The following is a 6,791-nucleotide window of genomic DNA, read 5'->3' on the forward strand; positions in this document are numbered from 1 at the left end:
TTCCAAAACTTTGATAACACCATGAAGAGAAAATTTTCAAGAGTTACGAGCTAGAGAGAAGGAATACATGGAGAAAGAAGCTGAAACATTTGCATTGCTTACAAAGAGAGAGGCAGCTGTTGTTGCTGAAAAGCAAGACTTGCTAGATCAAGTGCAGTGTATAGTTTGTTGTAAAGTCCTAGTCTATTAGAGGGGTCAATTTCATCAATGGTGTATAACATTTGCCTCATTTCACACTTTGGTGTACAACCTTCAATTTGTCTCACTAATGTATACGACCTTATAGGTGCCCTCCCACTTTGGTGTACAACCGGTAAAAATGATCAATCAATGCCCGATCAACGCGCCACCTCATCATTTTCATTCAAATAATTAGTAAAGTCCACTTTACTAATTATTTGAATGAAAATGACAAGGTGGCGCGTTGACCGGGCATTGATTGATCATTTTTATCGGTTGTACACCAAAGTGGGAGGTCACTTATAAGGTCATATACATTAGTAAGACAAATTGAATGTTGTACACCAAAGTGTGAAATGAGGCAAAACTTGTACACCATTAATGAAATTTACCCCTTTTTTTAGACTAGAACTTTGCAATAAAAGATAGTATACAAGAATAATCTCAACTAAAACAAATAACCAACAATCTCTCCCTTTAACTAATATATCCGAACTTAGCTTATTTAACCAATATCAATCACTCCAAGCATTCCTCAAAGTTTCTCAAACTGCTCTAGCTTCAATAGTTTTGTCATGCTATCATCAATTTGATTCTCAAAAGTACTATAACTTAGTTTAATGACTCCATCATTACTATGCCATTTCCCCTTTCACATGACACAAGATATATGCCAGACATTTGTTTTCGTGTCGTCTGAATGTTTTTCGCGATATTATATTAAGTATGTGTCATCTGAAAGCTTAAGTGCAAACAACCTCAAATCACATGTGGCGTTAGGATGATACATGTGTGTCATCTCAAGAAAACGCGATTTTAATCGAAAATATATTTAAACATCAGATGACACGACATATATATAACTGTCATTGTTGTCTGGAAAAAAACGGCAAATGAAAATAAGTTTCACGACCGACCTTTACCTATCCCAAATTTAATGCGCTCAAATGTTTTAATAATATTTCAGCTCATATATAAACCAAAACCTATAGGGTAACTTGGGTTTCTTTGAGCTCATCTTCAGCTTGATGCTTCAGGGTTTAGCTTTCCATGGAACCTTTCTCCGTGTATTAGGGTATGCTCTATTTGTTCTCTTCCTTGATATGTGTTAGGATTTTATTGTTCCTTAATCTAGCTTTTCCTGCTCGAACCTGTAATAATCATCAGATTTACTCTTGCGGTAACAGCTGCTGGAATAAGGATGAATTAATTGTTAGACTTACCAATGAAAAGGTTGGGTCTTTCTCTTAGATACACTGCTTTCGTTGTATTAATTGACATATTTTCTTGATCAACCTGTAATAATAATCAGATTTACTAATGAAAAAGATGGGTCTTTATATTAGATACACTGATTTTGCATTCTAAATTCATGTTACAAGTGGGCCTTTCTCTTAGATACACTTGAAATTCCTTATTGTTGGCAATATACCTTTCTCGACATCTTATGTCCACAACTTATTGTTACAAGTGGGCCTTTCTCTTAGATATACTTGAAATTCATCTTATGGAGTCAATCATCATATGGCCACAACTTATAACCCATAGACTAATGGTCAGGCTGAAGTTTCGAACCGGGAGATAAAATCTATCCTAGAAAAAACGGTGAATTTCACAAGGAAAGATTGGAGCGTCAGACTCAAAGACACCCTATGGGCATACAGAACAGCGTACAAAGCCCCAATTGGGATGTCTCCCTACCGAATGGTTTACGGGAAACCATGTCATCTCCTTGTGGAATTGGAGCATAGGGCATTTTGGGCAGTAAAAAAATGCAATACGGCCTATGATGAAGCAGGAGAGGAGAGAAACTTACAGCTGCAGGAGTTGGAAGAACTAAGAGGCGAAGCCTATGAAAGTTCAAGAATCTATAAACAAAAGTCCAAAAAATACCACGACAGCCTACTCACACGGAAGCAATTCCAAGTCGGGCAAAAAGTCCTTTTATACCATTCTCGACTCAATATATTTGCAGGAAAATGAAGGACCAAATGGATTAGTCCTTTCGTGGTAAAACATGTATTCTTACATGGTGCAGTGGAAATTAAAAGCTTGAAGGACGACAAATGTTTCAAGGTAAATGGGCATCGCCAACACCCCAAAAACTCTTCATCTCCTTCAAGCCACAATGGACGGTTACTTCAGCGATTTCCCAAAACGGGGCTGCTATAGCTCGCCGCCCTCTCCTCCCCGCCAGTACCGCACCGACGCATAGTCCCCTTCACCTCCGGTGAACCTTTGCCGATATTCAAGAAAGGAGAAAGGGAAGGCACCGCAAATGGCGGACCAAACCCCTTCACCACCGGTTATACCTGATTCCCCCTACCGATTCCTTTCTCCCTCTGCCTCCGAAATAGTCGCGATGTTGGAAAGGACTCAAGAGACTGACTCTAGTGGCGACATACCGATGGCGGACCACCAATTGCCGCCCCTTGTAAGCTCGACACCTTCATCACCTATGGCGGACCACCAATCGCCACCCCCTGCAGGTTCGAACTCTGCACTACCAACGGCGAGTCACCACTCGCCACTTCCAGCGGACTCGACACCTTCACCTCAGGTATCTGACCATCGCTCTCCACCACCAAGACCCCAGAGAAAGAGGAAGCCCCCGCCACCCAAGAGACCGGCTCCGTCTCGGAAGTCCCAGCGACTTGCTCCTCCTCCTAAAAAGGCCATCTAAATTGAACTATCTGAGTCAAGCTCCACTGACTCTATGGAGACCGATTCTAGCTCGCACAACAACTCATTCGAGCAAACAGAATCAGAGGCCTCGGAAACTCACAGTGAACAACCTGAGCAGCCCGAGGCTCCAACTTGCTCCACACGACCAAAGAAAAAGACCCGGGCTCGGCTAGAGAAAGGACCGCAACGATCCAAGCCTATATTCGTCTACACCGAGATGAATTTCGACTTGCCTGTGCACCAACAGAGGTACAATTCTTTAAAACTCAAAACTTTTCTTGAGGGTCGTTATTTGTGTTGAACACCTTCCATATGATTTTGATTTGACAAAATTATTTAAGTTAATCCCATGATTAAGACAATTAAATTTAAGTGCTTTGATTTAATTGTACTAATGTGTTTGTTCAATGTTGAGTATAATTATAAATGAGAACAGAAACAAAAAGAACGACAGAATGAAGTCAGTATGAGGCACAGAAGCTGAGTAGAACACAGCTCAACATCATAGAAGAAAAGTCTTCTTTAGAACAAACGCTTGAAGACGAAGTTGAGCGAAGAAGTTGAGTAGAACGTGACTCAGCCTCGCCAGAGACAAAGATCGAAGGCAACGTCTATTAGAGTCAAGCTGAGTGTTCATCAGGACAGCGCCAATGATCCGTTAACTAAAAGACAAGTTCCGGCAGTGATCTGTGCCAATTCAGAAGCTTTGGAATTACGCAAGGAGACAGTTTCGAGATGCATGGGTCAACTGGCCTTTGGCTAAAAGACGAACCTGGCAGAAGAAGACAAGCCTGACGCCTGCTAAATTCAGACGACAGGATTGGCCTGCAAAACTGTATGCTGACCAGTGAATGACGCAAGAAGACCGTTTGAATTCAACGGATACATCCGAATTCAAATGATTGTAGCCTCAGAATTCACTATAAAAGGACAAGTTCTTCACTTGGATCCTTTGTCGAAGTACAAAAGAGAAAAGCATACATACAAGCACATACAAACAAGAAAAAGCAAATACTTACACCCAATTTCTATTTCTGTGTAAAAGTCTAGATTGAATTTGTATTCATCTAAAGTGTTCTTCATCTAGAAAGAACAAGATCTGTATCAATTGTAAAAGATTGAGAGAGTGGTGCTGAGTACTCGGTCTTAGTACTCAGCGGTAGAGAAAATCTGAGTGTTTGGTTATAGCACTTAGTAGGGTTGAGTAGACGAATAGAGGAAGGTACTCTTGCATACTCAACTGCTTGTAAACGGTTTGTGCTCTACCTTTAAAGAGCTCAGTATTGGATTGAAAAAGCCCGAAAGGATTCTGGGGACTGGACGTAGGCGGTGAGGCCGAACTAGGATAAAGTCTGCTGAGTAATTTCTAACTCTTTCTCTCAATATAAATATATATATATATATATATATATATATATATATATATATATATGTATGTGTTGCTTGCTTAAATTACTCAAGATATAAATTGTATAAGCTGACACTGAGTAATCAGAGTGCTGAGTTGGAAGCTAATCTAAGTGTTAATTCCCAACTCACAAGTAAAACGGTTCTAGTCAGCTTCTGACTAAAGCTGTCTTACATCTCGCTCGGCCTTGCTGACCAAAACTGAGTAAAGTAATTTACAGAATTAAATTAAGTCAACATAATTAAGTGAAAAAGTTACATTAGTTCTTAACCCCCCCCCCTTTGGAGCTAATTACACGAGACCAACAAGTGGTATCAGAGCTCAGTAGCTCACTACTCAAAGATAAAACTATCATGAGCTGATCCCTATAAATGGCTGAGTACAACACTCGTTTCCTTACTAGAAATCAAACAACACAGATACTCCCTGAGGGATTATCTATTAGTCGGCATCCCTTGTTCTTCGGATCCAATTATACATTTTGGAAGAACGGGATGAAAAATTTTATTCAGGCTACAAACATGAGTGCGTGGCTTGCAATAGTTCAAGGCCCGTTCGTGCCTTACAAAATGGTAAACAACGAGAAAGTTGTTTATAGTGAAACTGAGTGGTCAGAAGATGACCTTAGAAACTTACAAAATAATGCTTCGGCTATCAATATGCTTTACTGTGCGTTAGATGCTGCAGAGTACAACAAAATTTCAGGTTGCGAGTCAGCACAGGAAATATGGAAGAAGTTGGAAGTGACCTATGAAGGTACCAGCAAGGTCAAGGAATCAAAGGTGAACCAACACATGAGATTATACGAGCTGTTCGAGATGAATGACAATGAAGACATCTCTGAAATGAACGCAAGATTCACCAACATTATAAATGAGCTGAAGAGACTCGGCAAGAACTTCAGAGAAGAAGAGCAAATGAAGAAAATCTTGAGAAGTCTACCCAAGAGCTGGCAAGCTAAGAAGATAGCTGTGGAAGAGGCTCAGGACTTGACCACATACAAATATGACGAGAAGATCGGATCTCTGCCGACTCACGAGATCTCAATGAAGAACTTTGAAGCTAAAGAAAAGTCAGAGGACAAGAAGCAAAAATAACTTGTCATGAAAGATGACTCATCAGATGATGAGGAGATGGCCATGTTCACAAGAAAGATGAAGAAGCTGTTCAGAAAGAATGACAAGAACATCAAAAGGCCATTCAGAAGAAGCGATAAGTACAAAGATGAGTCCAGCGACAGCAGATACAAGAAGGACAGCTCGAAGCCTGTCACATGCTTTGAATGCCATCAGACTGGGCACATTAAATCAAGCTGTCCAACTCTGAAGAAAGAAAAGAAAGGTAGAAGAAAATGAATGGTGGCAACATGGAGTGACAGTGATGAGTCAACCTCATCAGAAGCTGATGCCACAGAGTCTACAAACATATGTTTTATGGCATCCGACTCTAGTGGAGACATATCGATGGCGGACCACCAATCGTTGCCCCCTGCAGGCTCGACACCTTCATCACCTATGGCAGACCACCAATCGCCACCCCCTGCAGGTTCGAACTCTTCACTACCAACGACGAGTCACCACTCGCCACTTCCAGCGGACTCGGCACCTTCACCTCAGGTATCTGACCACCACTCTCCACCACCAAGACCCCAGAGAAAGAGGAAGCCCCCGCCACCCAAGAGACCGGCTCCGTCTCAGAAGTCCCAGCGACTTGCTCCTCCTCCTAAAAAGACCATCTAAATTGAACTCTCTGAGTCAAGCTCCACTGACTCCATGGAGACCGATTCTAGCTCGCACAACAACTCATTCGAGCAAACAGAATTGGAGGCCTCGGAAACTCACAGTGAACAACCTGAGCAGCCCGAGGCTCCAACTTGCTCCACACGACTAAAGAAAAAGACCTGGGCTCGCCTAGAGAAAGGACCGCAATGATCCAAGCATATATTCGTCTACACTGAGATTACTTTCGACTTGCCTGTGCACCAACAGAGGTACAATTCTTTAAAACTCAAAACTTTTGTTGAGGGTCGTTATTTGTGTTGAAACACCTTCCACATGATTTTGATTTGACAAAATTATTTAAGTTAATCTCATGATTAAGACAATTAAATTTAAGTTCTTTGATTTAATTGTACTAATGTGTTTGTTCAATGTTGAGTATAATTATAAATGAGAACAGAAACAAAAAGAACGACATAATAAAGTCAGCATGGGGCACAAAAGCTGAGTAGAACACAGCTCAGCATCATAGAAGAAAAGTCTTCTTCAGAACAAATGCTTGAAGACGAAGCTGAGCGAAGAAGTTGAGTAGAACGTGACTCAGCCTTGCCAGAGACAAAGATCGAAGGCAACGTTTATTAGAGTCAAGCTGAGTGTTCATCAGGATAGCGCCAATGATCTGTTAACTAAAAGACAAGATCCGACAGTGATCTGTGCCAATTCAGAAGCTTTGGGATTATGCAAAGAGACAGTTTCGAGACACATGGGTCAACTGGCCTTTGGCTAAAAGACGAAACTGG

The sequence above is a fragment of the Euphorbia lathyris genome, chromosome 1 (genome assembly GCF_963576675.1).
Source record: "Euphorbia lathyris chromosome 1, ddEupLath1.1, whole genome shotgun sequence".
Lineage (NCBI taxonomy): Eukaryota > Viridiplantae > Streptophyta > Magnoliopsida > Malpighiales > Euphorbiaceae > Euphorbia > Euphorbia lathyris.